General features: G+C 36.6%; 1 protein-coding gene and 1 long non-coding RNA gene across 5 annotated transcripts in view; both read right to left on the bottom strand.

Annotated features, from left to right (window-relative positions):
• frmd3 (FERM domain containing 3) overlaps nt 1-16,705 on the bottom strand; it is a 139,299-nt gene that overhangs the window by 34,908 nt on the left and 87,686 nt on the right. The window lies entirely within an intron of this gene.
• On the bottom strand, nt 1,920-9,672 carry LOC146697114 (uncharacterized). 3 transcript variants are annotated; one of them, XR_014923370.1, is made up of 5 exons: nt 9,396-9,667; nt 7,762-7,792; nt 6,773-6,804; nt 5,621-5,647; nt 1,920-2,622 (listed from the first exon to the last, which is right to left on the bottom strand). It is a non-coding gene; the product is annotated as an uncharacterized LOC146697114 (long non-coding RNA). The 3 variants fall into 3 exon arrangements; XR_014923371.1 differs by lacking the exon at nt 9,396-9,667 and adding an exon at nt 8,586-9,376; XR_014923372.1 differs by lacking the exon at nt 1,920-2,622 and adding an exon at nt 2,629-3,732 and having other exon boundaries at nt 9,396-9,672.

The following is a 16,705-nucleotide window of genomic DNA, read 5'->3' as shown; positions in this document are numbered from 1 at the left end:
AGAAGATGCAGAGGTTTCTATTTCTAAATACTCAGAAGGAAGATGGTTGTTTTCAGTAGCAGCTGTCTCATTTGAATAATCCACTCTGGATGATGTCACTTCAGTCGTTAAAGTGTCTCTCACAGTCTTCTGTGTCTGGTCAGTAGATCTTTGGGAGTTTATTTCATGAACGGCTTCATTTAAAGCTGGTGCTGTAACAGTTGTAGCTGTTGGTCTGTATTCGGTGGTTTGATTAGCATCTCTTTGGTCAGCAGCGTTTTCACTGTGAAACTCAATGGGCTGTAGTTCATAAGTGCAGCTTGGTGCGATGCTGAACATTCTGTACAAACGTTTGATCCTGTCAATCATGTCATTAAGACGTGTGAATTTCAACATAACTGCAGTTCCACCACTTACACTTAGCGACAATGGCATACCAGTAGACTTACGTGGGTGAGGGTCAAAATATGCATATTCACCTGAAGTCAGCCTGCTAACAGCGATGACTGTTCCTCCCATGACTAGCAAAGCGTAGCGAACGTCTGAAGCCAAACACTGTAATCCCTGTTCAAGGCTCGGAAAGTGATCTGTACCATCAAATGTGCCGTAATGAGCAAACTGAGACATGTCGACTTGATACTCGTGTCTGCGGCTGGTAACAACTGAGGGAAGTTCATCGCAGGCTAGAAACACACTGTTCACAAACCTCAGTCTGGCATCTGAATAGACGGCATGGCCTTTGTCCAACACACGGTTTAGATCTGCTCTGGTAATAAATTCATCCTCATGTAAGAATGACAGGAAAACCAAACTGTTAGCCATGCATTGCTGATTCCGGTACTTTCCATACCTAGGAGCGGCCTGGCTTCGGGAAGCACAGACGCTACTCACTCGTGGACTTTCACTGTTTGTAACCTGTACATGAGACTGTACTGGAGCGTGTCCATCATGCTGTGTTTGTACAGTTAGCTGGGGTTTAGTCTGGATTACCTGCATAACTTCAGGCTCTGGGACAGACACTGAGGGAACACTTCTCTTTACCACATCTGCATAAGACACTGTGGCTGTCTCTTCATCATGCTGTGTTTGTACAGTTAGCTGGGGTTCAGTCTGGATTAGCTGCATAACTTCAGGCTCTGGGACAGACACTGAGGGAACACCTTTCTTTACCACATCTGCATAAGACACTGTGGCTGTCTGAACACTGCTCTGCACTTCAGTGCTGGGAAAAGTTGAAACACACACCTTTACCTGCTCACTGCTCTGAGAAACATTCAGCTGTTCTTTCTCCTTCTGACGTCTAAGCTTCTGAGACTGAGACCTTTGACCTTTTCTTGGCATTTTGCTGAAGTACAACCTGGAGCTTATATGTGGTTATACACAAATGTAAACAAAACTGAACCTTGAAACACAGAAAAACGTATAACTCCTCAAATTACTGTTAAATCTGAGAAATGTACTATTATATATAAAAAGCTGATTTTCTACTCCAAACTCAAAATAAAGGAAATTCAAAGTTCTCTGGAAACAATTTGATCCGTTTTATTGTAGCTCTTTTTGAAACTGTATAATTTTACTTATATTTTTTTAACCAGACTGATAAATAATTACAACTTCTGTAAAATGATATGCAGAATAAATCTCAACAATCAACAGGCTATATTAAAAGTCTTAGCTCTTAGGGGAGTTTATGTAAATCTTTCAGATATCTAAAATTGAAATCAAATATATGGAGCTTTGGTGGTGTGGTGATAAGATGACTGGTGATGAGGATTCTCCAGCTGGATTTTCTGCAGCAGTCAGGAAACAGGAAGTCCTCAGGCGCTTCTCGATGACAATACTAACTGAATACTTACACTGAGTGACAAAATGGGTTTGTCCTTAAATAATAATACTATAAACTTGCAGTCAAATGTTATAGCCAATGAAACAGACTAACAGACTGGATCTAATTTATTATTTATCTGAATGTATGTATTACAAAATAACCAGATTATCTTATTACAAATAAACTTATAAAAAGGTGATATTTTATACAATTGATCAAAGTAAGCCAAACTAGCAGTCCAAACTAAAGTCTAATGCAAAATTAAAATGACAAATGTAGGGCTGTGTAAGTAGTTTCTACTATAAGTTCTACTGTACTGTAATTCTACTACTGTATATTCAACTTGTAATTTCCAGCAAAATGACTGAATGTGAGAGAGTTTAAAGACAGGAAAGAAAGAGCAGTGAGAGCAGAGATCTCTCAGAATTCTGTAACAGATAGATTGGATTCTGAAAAGGATTTCTGAAAACTTGGATTCTCAAATTAGATAGAGCAGTAGAGATAGAGGGATACAAGATGGAATGGCTTTCAAATTAGATAGAGCGGTAGAGATAGAGGGATACAAGATAGAATGGCTTTCAAATTAGATAGAGCGGTAGAGATAGAGGGATACAAGATAGAATGGCTTTCAAATTAGATAGAGCGGTAGAGATAGAGGGATACAAGATAGAATGGCTTTCAAATTAGATAGAGCGGTAGAGATAGAGGGATACAAGATAGAATGGCTTTCAAATTAGATAGAGTTGGGAGAGTGATAGGATAGACAGAATTGCTTATAATGATAGAGAGAGAGAGGATCTTCTGCAGCAGGTCACCTGTAAGACACAAAAGGACTGGAATTAGTCGTATTTCCAATATGCTTGGATTTACCATATTCTTCAGACTATATGGCACACCTAAAATCCTGTCATTTTCTCAAAAATATACAATGTGCCTAGTGTATCGATTCTGGTTATGCTTACTGACCTCAAACGGGATTTCTGTGGTACACAGCGCTCAAAATTCTGTGAAATATTTTAGTAATACTTCGGTAAGCTACAAAGCTGCGCTGCTTGATGTATTGTCAGAGCATTATGGCTACCATAGTCAGGACCCTCGCAGAGTAATTCGTACGGTGCTTCAACATAACATTATGGTGTGTGTACAAGGACCTGGCACGTGCTAAGAGACATGCTTAAGAAGCAGATTTCAAACTGATCAACCCATGAAGAGTTTGATGGATTTGTAGATGAGGAATGAACTGAAAAAGTGAGTGTATTGTTCTGTATTTTATGTGTTACAACTGAACAGTGTTGAGAGTTGTTGTGAATGACTTGAATAAAGTTGGACTTATCTGACTGTTTGTTCGGCTTAATCTGCCTTAAAAACAGGCTTGTTTATTGACATTATGCCTTATAATCTCAAAAATACAGTACATGTAGGGCTTTAAATACTAAAGATGTCTACAGTAAATTATTGGAGTGAACAGAATGACAATGTTTAACAAATGATGGCGGAACTGTTATAAGGACATTTTTACGTTCTATTAAAACAATAAACTAAGTCTATAAACTCAAACCAAGACGTGCTGCTACAGTAACTTACTGTAAATATTATATGGTCCAACAAAACCAACACACTGAGGTTAGAGCAGACAGTTTCAGGCCACTCTGTATGAATTTTGGCAAAATGAGAAATTTGGAGACAGCTAGTTTCTACACAGCAGTTTCTACATATTTCAGTCACATTTGGGGCATGTTTGATACACAGCAATAAGCACTACACTAAATCTATAATAAACTTATCATAGCTGATATAAAGGCCTAATTACCATAATTTAGTATGATGATAATTTCTTTGTAGATCATTTCATGATAAAAAGAACAGAAGTGAGTGCTGTATCTGAGCTGTTGCATGTAAGATCTTTGCTGGAGATTCCCACATTTCTTAAACAAACAAACAAACATGACTTTCAGACAGTTCATCTTTTGTAAATTAGGGCAGGATTATTTTCAAAAAACAGCCTTGATAAAAATATCAGGCCACTATAAAATGTCTTATGTTTATGTTTTCATCCCACCTATATTTTGCAAGTCATTATGACAAATTACAAAAAGCAGTTTTTAGGCAGTGATTTAAGGGAAGAAGCTTTTGAAATCCACCATGCCCTACCACCAGTGGTCTCAAACTCTGGTCGTTAAGGCCTGGTGTCCAGAAACTTTTCTATGTGTCCCTGTTGCAACACACCTGAATAACATTAGTAGGTCATTAGCAAAACTCTACAGAACGTGACTGCATGCTGAGGTGGTAATTCAGCCATTTGATTCATGTTATAGCAGCTCATGAGTGAATGAACATGATGCAATGAAAGTACTTTTAGAAGTACATTTTTCCAAACACTTAAATTACTTAAATTTGAACAGTCTTCGGGGATGCCACTTCAACACAGTCAAATTCTATACTCTCACTAATGACCTACAAATGTTATTCAGGTGTTTTGTAACAGGGACACGTGGAAAAGCTTCAGGACACCGGCCCTTGAAGAGTGGAGTTTGAGACCCCTGCCCTATGTGAATATTTAATTGTCCCTAAACTGCTAGTCGTGAGCTGCTCTAATGTGAAACAAACACACATAGTTCTGTAAAGGTTTACAAAGAGATTTCTAAGGATCTGGAGACCCCAGAAAACAGAAACCCTCCCAGACGTTGTAGCTGAACAGGCAAAAACAAGTTGCCTAATAATATCTCAATGATAACCAAGAGCTGTGCTGACTAACTGCACTAAACTGAATCATCTATAGTGAGAGAAAAACACCAGCATTAAAGTCAAACATGGTGCTGTTACTGTGATGTCCCAGAGTTCCTTTACTACTTCAGGACCTACATCAACTCATCAGGTCCTGGGCTTAAGTTTAATCACACTTAGGATCTGAAGCACACAAGCAAGTCCAATTGAATGAATGAAACAAAACACTTGGTGTAAACGAATCAGTCTGGACTTTAATGAAATTAAGATACTTGGTATGACTTGAAAACCCCATCCATCCATCCATCCATCCATCCATCCATCCATTCGCTTCCGCTTATCCTTTTCAGGGGGCACTGGAGCCTATCCCACCCGTCATAGGGCGAGAGGCAGGGTACACCCTGGACAGGTCGCCAGTCTGTCGCAGGGCCAACACACAGGGACAGACAACCATTCGCACTCACATTCATTCGCAGATACACACCTAGTGACAATTTGGATTATTCAATTAACCTATCCCCACAAGCTGCATGTCTTTGGACGGTGGGAGGAAGCCGGAGTACCCGGAGGGAACCCACGCAAACACCGGGAGAACATGCAAACTCCACACAGAAAGACCCCGGCCTGATGTTGGAATTAAACTCAGGACCTTCTTGCTGTGCGGCAACAGTGCTAACCACCGTGGTACTTGGTATGACTTGAAAACCCTATATTGGGCCTTAATTAAGACTTTTTTCTTTTCTTTTTTTGCCTGTCCTGTTTGGATCTAATTAAGACAATTCTGAAATTACAGTGGACCAAAATCAACCAGTGATGTAAACCAGTCATTACCAGTTACTGTAAATGCTTGATGGTAATTGTTGCTATCAGGGCATCCACAGCTGGGTATTAGAGACCAATATGTTTTTACATTAGACCAGGTTGTTCTGGTTCAAAAATGAAATCATCACTTTAAAACTGCTTTTTGTATTTATCCAGGTCATCCTTGTTAGATGATTTGAAACATGTGAAAAAAAGCATAAACAAAATAAATCTGCAAAGAAGAAAGACCTTTCTCAGCACTGTACCGCAGACAAAACCTTTACTTACCAGACTTGCGACGATCAGATCAGTATCCTAGAGAAAGGAAACAACACATCAGATCACTGTTTAATGACTTACACTGTTGAACCTCTTCACACACAATCCAATTTACTGTGACATGAAATAACTAGTAAGATCCTCAATTTCTTCAAGCCTTTATGAACTCACTGTAGTCTAAAGAGGACAAACTTCAGTTACAGAGTCTCACATGACGATAACATGTGTAATAAAGGCATGCATACTACAGAAGTGCAAAGAAGAGGCACCAATATTTGTTGGTACAGATTATGGCTTTTTAGCTCCATCATTTTCTATCACAAGTCAGTGCTTAATAAAGTGTGGAAAAACCACAACTGTTAGAATCAACGGAAAACCTCATTAGGTTTTAGTTCTGATCTGAATATGTAAATCCTAAAATACATGTCAATTCTGACATGTTATAGTAACAACAGTGGCACGCCATTTTTGCAATTAATTTCTTAAAAATTATAATAAAAAGTCCTTCCATTGTACCTGTTGGCAGGAATCTTTTTGTATTTTGCAATATTTCCCTTTTATATATAATTTTCAAACACATTGTATCAAGCAACTTATTAAGAAACTGATTTAAACTTAGTGTACATAAATTACACACAGGCTTTAACATACACAACATTGCCTACTCACAACTCTGGTTCTCTTAGTCTTTTATTATTGCTTAAATGTTTAACCTACCACTTCTGTTCACTCAGGCAAAAATACTTCTATAGTGGTCTGACTTTAATGTAATACATAAGCAGAATATGAGTGAAGATATAAATCAACAACTGTGGTGCTCTTAAGTGTTTAAGCTACCACTTACACTAACTCACCTAAAATGCGTTCATAGTTATGTCTGCTAGGTAAATCCATAAACAAACGGAGAACATGAACAACTGTATAAAAACAGTTGTTTGTGTTCAAACATAAAAATCAGACACAAATGGCCTGTTAAACTTCAGGGACAGTCAGAGGTCATGTGTGGGGCCTTTGCTGCTACAAGGTATAAATTCTGACCATTTGTTTTTGCCCATCAGTAAATGGTAATGTCACAAAAACCAAACTACGTTAGGTAAGTTGCTAAACATGTTACACAGTGACAATGTCATATTACTGCAGTTACAATTGCTGCTTACTTACCAGCAAAGGCAAAACCGAAGTTCTGTTTCACTCTGTAACAAAAGAACAAAAATACAGAATCAGACAACTGAAATCAGCATCAGAGTCAATACTGCATCACAATCTGTAGTGAAAAAAAAAATCTGTTAAATTCTTTGTTTACAACAGCTTTACTATAAACACCCCATCTTCTCTTTCTGCACCTTATTAAAGATTTCTGTCTTTATTAAGGTGATGTGTCGTTTTATCCATCTGCAATTCCACAGAAATTCCTCATGAACGTAAAGCTCTAATACTTTGGTGCTATTACATAACACAGCAGATACCACAAGCAATGATTTGCTCGCACTGCACACTTGATCAAATGATAACATCACAGTTTCAAAGCGTGCAACAATCACAAATAATACTTGATACTATAAATGCTTGATGGTAGTTCTTCGTATCAGGGCTTCCACAGCTGGGTATTAGAGACCAGCATGTTCTCACATTAGAACAGATAGCTCTGGTTTGGTTTTCTCTGCTTCATACGTGAAATCATCACTTTAAAATGCTTTTTTGTATTTATTCATATCATCCCTGTTAGATGATTTGAAACATGTGACAAAAAAGCATGAACAAAATAAATCTGCAAGGAAAAAAAAAGACTTTTCCCAGCACTTTACCTCAGACAAAATGAACTCACTTTAGTCTAAAGAGGGCAAAATTTAATTGCAGAGTCTCAAATGGCCTTAACATGTGTAATAAAAACAATAATTACTACAGAAATGCTTTGATAAGCCTTTAAAATTAGACATAAATGGCCTATTAAACTTCAGGGACATTTTTAGGGACACTCAGAGATCTAGTGGGGGGGGGGGGGGCTTTACTGCTTATAAATCCTAAATGTGTTTTTGCCCATGAGCAAATGGCAAGATATCACAAAAAGCCAAACTATTGTATGTAAATTGCTAAAAATGTTACACAATCCCAATTTCATATTGCTTCAGTTACAATCACTGTTTACTTACCAGCAAAGGCAAAACCAAGCTTTATTTCACTCTGTGTAACAAAAGACAAAGAACAAAAATACAGGATCAGAAAACTCAAATCAGCATCAATACTGCATCACTCTCTGTTGTCAAAAAGATTCACTAAACTTCTTTGTTTACTACAGCTGGAATACAAACAACAACTCTCCTCTGTTTTCTTTGGTCTACATCTCATTTAAGATTGCAAAACACTCATACATGAAAAACTGCACGACATATTTTTAAGGCTTTAATATTTGAGGTGGTCTGCATTCAAATTCTACTTCCTAAAATATTACCAACTGCACATAGTATCATAGTAAATATGCTGTAGTTTTAAAATAAATATCTATGTACCATACTAATAATAATATACTGCCATATTTTATTTATGTGAAGGTGGGCTGTTGTTTATTTCATTAATTTCCCACAAAGTGAGAATTTAAACTGTGCTGCAGATTTAGGTTGGCACAAACAAGCCTTTGTTAAACAGTTCTTAAAAATTAAAGTCTACATATTAGGAGTTCTTATTATTCTTGGGCTATGTCCACACGTACACAGGTACTTTTGAAAATGGAGATTTTTCTATGCGTTTGCACCTTTCGTCCACACTTAAACGGCGTTTTCGGTCACTGAAAAACTAAAAACGCTTGCCAGAATATTTTCGAAAACTCCGTTTTTGCATTTATGTGTGGACAGGGAAACGGAGAAAACGCAGCGCCTTTTTTGACGTCACACTGTGCGCCACGTTATTGTTTCGGTGAAATGCATTTCTACAATACGGTTACTGTTAATTGTTCTCTCTGCAGTGTTTAAATGCTTACATATGCGCACACAGTTACTGTCCCCCCACAGATATGACTCGGTTCTGCTTCTATGCCCCATCTTTGTTTACCATTTCCCACCGAGGCTTCTAGACTTCTGATTGGCCAACATTTCTACACGGTTAGGAATATAGCGCCACCTGCTGCTTTGGCATGTTCCTAGCAGCGTTCTCCTTCATTTCTGCATTTATGTGTGGACGGGATTGTTTTTTAAAACAGAAACGGAAAATCTCCGTTTTCAAAAATACCCGTGTATGTGGGGACATAGCCTATGTTTAATCCTCAGTTTCTCCCCCCCTCCTTTGTCTTAATTAACCCACAAGACCTGCACACACGTGACTCTTTTTCTCCCGTGTTCGGTCAGAGGCGGTAAAATGGCTCCTTTGATCTTGCCGACAGCTGACACTGAATCTAAGATGGCGGTTCGTTAAAAACTTTACAGCATAAAGAATGAGGCTGTTTTAACCAACTGATTTGTGAAGAGAACTAACTGCACCTTATGTAACAGACTGACAAACACACCAAATGTTATTAATAAAACAACACATCAACCGTGGTTCACAGTCAAATTTTCATTTCACACTGGGCTCAAAGGAGCGCTAGGCATTAGCATCGGGTTGTTAGCTCATCAAACACTCCTTTTACATACAAAAATGACAAAGTTTCACTAAGAAAAAGCAACCACTGTGTTACTCTAATATGAGTTATACCTCGGTTGGCTTTATAAATCACTAAAAGAACTCGTTAAATCGCACAAACAGACTATAAACATTTAGGAGAGAAGAGGAGAAGCAGAGCAGCTGCACTCACCCAGAGCGGACTCAGCGAAGTGTGCGGAAAGGCGGATGTCCGGCAGTCAGGTAAAAGATGAGGCGTTCACGGGTAGTAGGAAATTCCAGTATTACACACAATGGGCATTGTAAACATCAAAAATGTAGGTGATTTTAAATATTCTATACAATATTTATTTGCTACAGAAAAAACTCGCAGAACTTTAAATCTATAACTTGAATAAATATTATTAGAAGGCTCTACTCCTGAACACCAACACCAAAGAGCTGAGTTCACCAGACCTGAAAAAAACAAAACAACAACCAGTCCAGGACAGTCAGTCTGCAAAGATGTTTTAAAGACAAATATATATATATAAATATTATCCATTAAGGATTCCCCTCAAAACAAATGACTATAATTTCCTAACCGTAAGGGCTAGAACGGTCACTGCACCGTTTTGTTCAGAAGAGATGGGGGAATCTTCAAGCGTTGACAATTTATCATTAAAATGTGAATTTTTAGAGATATATGACATGGATGACTTGTTGACTTAGAAGCCACGAATTCCCCAATATGCAAATAGTATGATTAAGCATAAATACTACATTTAGTAGAAATACTATGTTTTAGCACAAATAGTATAAAAAGCAGAAATACTGTAATTTAGCAGAAATACTATATTAGGCACAAATTCTATGAAAAGCAGAAATAGTATGATTAAGCATAAATACTACATTTAGTAGAAATACTATGTTTTAGCACAAATAGTATAAAAAGCAGAAATATTATAATTTAGCACAAATAGTATAAAAAGCAGAACTAGTATATTAAGCAGAAATCTTATGAAATAGCAGAAATTGTATGATTTAGCACAATAGTAATAAGTTAAACAGAAAAATTGGAAAAGCAAAATGGACAGTTGAAAAAATGCTGAACATGCTGAGGGTCCCTCAAATATACTTGTTAAATGAAAAAAATCAGCAAAAAAATCTATAACAGCCACACAATCACAAATATGTACACATGAGGAAACACACATGCACAGAGAGACACACACACAAGATCCAATTCAGTCAACCAGTCTAAATATACTGAATTTGAAGCTTAGAATGAGGTCATGCCATAAAAAGGCTCTCTCTCTCTCTCTCTCTCTCTCTGTCACACACACACACACACACACACACACACACACACACACACACACACACACACACACACACACACACACACACACACACACACAGGGAGAGAGAAGTAAGTTTCTAGGTCAGCCTGGGAGCTGCTGAATTTGAATCCACCAATCAGAGAGCCTGTGCACTTTTTCCCGCCAAAACAGGTGCATCTTTTTACACACGCAGCACGGAGAGGCACAGGATTATTGCAGCCTATTTCTCATAGTGAGGACTCCCCTCAAACAAATGACCATAATTTCCAAACCGTAGGGGCTAGAGCGGTCATTCTTACACCGTTTTGTTCAGAAGAGATGGGGGAATCTTCCAGTGTTAACAATTTATCATTAAAATGTGAATTTTTAGAGATATACGACATGGATGACTTGTTGACTTAAAAGCCACGAATTCCCCCAATATGCAAATTTGAATGCCTGAGGCCACATATATGATTGGCTGCCTGGGAAGCCGTGCAGGCCCTGATTTGTGGATTTGAATTCCTCAGCCCTCAGATATGATTGGCTGGCTTAGAAGCCATGAAGGCCCCAATATGCAAATTTGAATGCCTCAGGACACATATATGATTGGCTGGGAAACCGTGCAGGCCCTGATTTGAAAATTTGAATGTCTAAGTCCTCACAGAGGATTGGCTGCCTGGGGACCTGGCAGAAATATATAGAAATACTATGATTAAGCATAAATACTACATTTAGTAGAAATACTATGTTTTAGCACAAATACTATAAAAAGCAGAAATACTATAATTTAGCAGAAATACTATATTAAGCACAAATCCTATAAAAAGCAGAAATACTATATTAAGCACAAATTCTATAAAAAGCAGAAATACTATATTAAGCACAAATCCTATTAAAAGCAGAAATACTATATTAAGCACAAATCTTAGAAAATAGCAGAAACAGTATGATTTAGCACAATAGTAATAAGTTAAACAGAAAAATTGGAAAAGCAAAATGGACAGCTGAAAAAATGCTGAACATGCTGAGGTTCCCTCAAATATACTTGTTAAATGAAAAAATCAGCAAAAAAATGCACAGGGAGAGAGAAGTAAGTTTCTAGGTCAGCCTGGGAGCTGCTGAATTTGAATCCACCAATCAGAGAGCCTGTGTACTTTTTCCCGCCAAAACAGGTGCATCTTTTTACACACGCAGCAGAGAGGCACAGGATTATTGCAGCCTATTTCTCATAGTGAGGACTCCCCTCAAACAAATGACCATTATTTCCTAACCGTAGGGGCTAGAGCGGTCATTCTTACACCGTTTTGTTCAGAAGAGATGGGGGAATCTTCCAGTGTTAACAATTTATCATTAAAATGTGAATTTTTAGAGATATACGACATGGATGACTTGTTGACTTAGAAGCCACGAATTCCCCCAATATGCAAATTTGAATGCCTGAGGCCACATATATGATTGGCTGGCTGGGAAGCCGTGCAGGCCCTGATTTGTGGATTTGAATTCCTCAGCCCTCAGATATGATTGGCTGGCTTAGAAGCCATGAAGGCCCCAATATGCAAATTTGAATGCCTCAGGACACATATATGATTGGCTGGGAAACCGTGCAGGCCCTGATTTGAAAATTTGAATGTCTAAGTCCTCACAGAGGATTGGCTGCCTGGGGACCTGGCAGAAATATATAGAAATACTATGATTAAGCATAAATACTACATTTAGTAGAAATACTATGTTTTAGCACAAATAGTATAAAAAGCAGAAATATTATAATTTAGCAGAAATACTATATTAGGCACAAATCCTATAAAAAGCAGAAATAGTATGATTAAGCATAAATACTACATTTAGTAGAAATACTATGTTTTAGCACAAATAGTATAAAAAGCAGAAATACTATAATTTAGCAGAAATACTATATTAGGCACAAATCCTATAAAAAGCAGAAATAGTATGATTAAGCATAAATACTACATTTAGTAGAAATACTATGTTTTAGCACAAATAGTATAAAAAGCAGAAATATTATAATTTAGCACAAATAGTATAAAAAGCAGAAATATTATAATTTAGCACAAATAGTATAAAAAGCAGAAATATTATAATTTAGCACAAATAGTATAAAAAGCAGAAATACTACATTTAGTAGAAATACTATGTTTTAGCACAAATACTATAAAAAGCAGAAATACTATAATTTAGTAGAAATACTATATTAAGCACAAATCCTATAAAAAGCAGAAATACTATATTAGGCACAAATCCTATAAAAAGCAGAAATACTATATTAGGCACAAATCCTATAAAAAGCAGAAATACTATGTTAGGCACAAATCCTATAAAAAGCAGAAATACTATATTTAGCAGAAATACTATATTAGGCACAAATCCTATGAAAAGCAGAAATAGTATGATTTAGCAGAATAGTAATAACTTACAAAATTACAAATATGGAGGCATATTGGAACACAAATGCACAGAGGGACACACAAACACAGGCTCTAATCCAGTCAACCAGTCTAACTATATTCAATTTAAATCCTACAATGACATGCTGCCAAATAAGGGCAGGGTCCTCTCTCTCCCACTAAACACACACACACACACACACACACACACACACACAGACACAGAGGGAGAGAGCTGCCGAATTTAAATCCACCAATCAGAGTGGCTGTTTACGTTTTCCCGCCAAAACAGGTGCATCTTTTTACACACGCAGGACAGAGAGGCACAGGATTATTGCAGCCTATTTCTCATAGTGAGGACTCCCCTCAAACAAATGACCATAATTTCCTAACCGTAGGGGCTAGAAGGGTCATTCTTACACCGTTTTGTTCAGAAGAGATGGGGGAATCTTCAAGTGTTGACAATTTATCATTAAAATATGAATTTTTAGAGATATATGACATGGATGACTTGTTGACTTAGAAGCCACGAATTCCCCAATATGCAAATTTGAATGCCTGAGGCCACATATATGATTGGCTGGCTGGGAAGCCGTGCAGGCCCTGATTTGTGGATTTGAATTCCTCAGCCCTCAGATATGATTGGCTGGCTTAGAAGCCATGAAGGCCCCAATATGCAAATTTGAATGCCTCAGGACACATATATGATTGGCTGGGAAACCGTGCAGGCCCTGATTTGAAAATTTGAATGTCTAAGTCCTCACAGAGGATTGGCTGCCTGGGGACCTAGCAGAAATATATAGAAATACTATGATTAAGCATAAATACTACATTTAGTAGAAATACTATGTTTTAGCACAAATACTATAAAAAGCAGAAATACTATAATTTAGCAGAAATACTATATTAAGCACAAATCCTATAAAAAGCAGAAATACTATATTAAGCACAAATTCTATAAAAAGCAGAAATACTATATTAAGCACAAATTCTATAAAAAGCAGAAATAGTATGATTAAGCATAAATACTGCATTTAGTAGAAATACTATGTTTTAGCACAAATAGTATAAAAAGCAGAAATATTATAATTTAGCACAAATAGTATAAAAAGCAGAAATATTATAATTTAGCACAAATAGTATAAAAAGCAGAAATACTACATTTAGTAGAAATACTATGTTTTAGCACAAATAGTATAATAAAGCAGAAATACTATAATTTAGCAGAAATACTGTATTTAGCACAAGTACCGAAAAGTACCAGAAATACTATGATTTAGCAGAATAGCAATAACTTACAAAATTACAAATATGGAGGCATATTGAAACAGAAATGCAGAGAGGGACACACAAACACAGGCTCTAATCCAGTCAATCAGTCTAACTATATTCAATTTAAATCCTACAATGACATGCTGCCAAATAAGGGTAGGGTTCTCTCTCTCCCACTAAACAAACACACACACACACACACACACACACACACACACACACACACACACACACACACACACACACACACACAGGGAGAGAGGACTAAGTTTCTAGGTCAGCCTGGGAGCTGCTGAATTTGAATCCACCAATCAGAGAGGCTGTTTACGTTTTCCCGCCAAAAGAGGTGCATCTTTTTACACACGCAGCAGAGAGAGGCACAGGATTATTGCAGTCTATTTCTCATAGTGACGACTCCCCTCAAACAAATGACCATAATTTCCTAACCGTAGGGGCTAGAACGGTCATTCTTACACCGTTTTGTTCAGAAGACATGGGGGAATCTTCCAGTGTTTACAATTTATCATTAAAATATGAATTATTAAAGATATTTGACTTCTAATGCACCATAACTGAGTAGAGCGAAGCAAAAACTGCCTTGACTTGCCCTCAAACAACGCTTTGTAACTTGAAATCTGTTTGGAGTATCAATATCATTCTTTCACCGTAAGAGACAGCAGGCTTTGGTGAACAATCATGGAAATTTTCAGGTCTCTGTGGAAATCCAACAAAAAGTTATGACGAGAGAAAAAAGTGGTTCATTTCCAGACTTTGAAATCTGAAGAAATCTGAGCGAAGGACGAATTTCCTACCCTCAAACAAGTCCAACTCATTTCAGAACGGTAATACGTGAGAAAGAAATTCTTGAATTGTGAGCGTCAGGGGTGTCTGAAGATATTCGGGGACAAGCCTCATGTCTTAAAGTCGCTTCGTTAAGGAGATATGACGATTCGAATATGCCTCTCATTACAGAAATCCAGCGATGATTTTGAACAAGCTCTCCATTGACTTTATATGGAGAGTTTTGAGACCTTGTGTTGGTCTGAGGAGATTTGCCAAAATTCTATAAATCCCACAACAATGATAGTGACATTTTCTGAAAGCCAGCAAAAATACCTACGTTTTGATGTATAATTTGTGGAAGTTGAGTGAAAATTGAGCAAGTAGCAAGAAGTTGTTCGGACATGAAGTGAAAATTGCAAAACCTTCAGTGACACACTGGAAGCCAAGAGCATAGCAACCATAACAACGCATGTATTTTGTGAAAAATCATAATTTTGCAACTCAAAACTTTAAGGGGCATAAAAGTAAAACGGTAAAAGATTTGAAAAAGCTGATTTATACCTGAATAGCCCAATAATTTGAGAACATTTTAAAGTTTGAATGGTTGTTCTAGGTGAAAATATGAGGAAGTAGTTAAGTTTCAAAAACAAGCAAATTTTAGCAGAATTGCTGAAGTTTCCCATTCATTTCAATGGGACAAATTAAAGGAAAAAAGTGGAATATTTTAAAAAGTATAATAGTTAAAAATACCAAAAGATATAGCAGGAATTAGCAAAAATAGCTGAATAGTTTAAAGTTTGAACGGTGAAAATAGCACAAAAATTGTGGAAGTAGTTAAACGGCGAAAAGTGTACGGAAGTCCTAAGAATAATAATAATAACTAGAAAAATTTGCATTTCCTGCGAAAATGCAGTGTGGATGCTTAAAGCTGAAGCTGTATGCAAAAAGTAGCTGAAAAAGCTGAAAAGTTGCAGAAATTGTAAAAACTTTGCAGAAGCAAAAGAAGTTTGCTAAAATGGAATAACTTAGCAGAACTGCAATATCTTAGAGGAAACATAATACTTGGCAGAAATACAATAGCATAGCAGAATTTAGCAGAAATATTGTAACTTACCAGAAACATGATAACTTCTCAAAAATACAAGAATTTAGGAGAAATAGTATAAGATAACAGAAAGAATATATTTAGCCAAAAATACTTAAACATTACAGAAACACTATGATTTAGAAAAATAGTACAACAGAGCAGAAATATTGTGATTTACCAGAGACACTGTGATGAACTATGAATATTGTAATTTTAAATTGAGACTATGTTTTAGCACAAATATTATAATTTGGCAGAAATACTATAATTTAGCAGAAATACTATATTAAGCACAAATCCTATAAAAAGCAGAAATGGTATGATTAAGCACAAATACTACATTTAGTAGAAATACTTTGTTTTAGCACAAATCCCATAAAAAGCAGAAATACTGTACTATGATTTAGTAGAAAAAATATAATTAATCAGAAATACTAAATTTAGCAGAAATACTATATTAAGCACAAATACTATAAAAAGCAGAAATAGTATGATTAAGCATAAATACTACATTTAGCAGAAATACTATATTAAGCACAAATCCTATAAAAGCAGAAATAGTATATTAAGCACAAATCTTATAAAATAGCAGAAATAGTATGATTTAGCACAATAGTAATAAGTTAAACAGAAAAATTGGAAAAGCAAAATGGAC

This window comes from Copadichromis virginalis, linkage group LG12 (genome assembly GCF_057382275.1).
Source record: "Copadichromis virginalis isolate Kocher_CV1m ecotype Utaka linkage group LG12, C_Virginalis_male_GT1.1, whole genome shotgun sequence".
Lineage (NCBI taxonomy): Eukaryota > Metazoa > Chordata > Actinopteri > Cichliformes > Cichlidae > Copadichromis > Copadichromis virginalis.
This window is presented reverse-complemented; position numbering and strand designations above follow the sequence as displayed.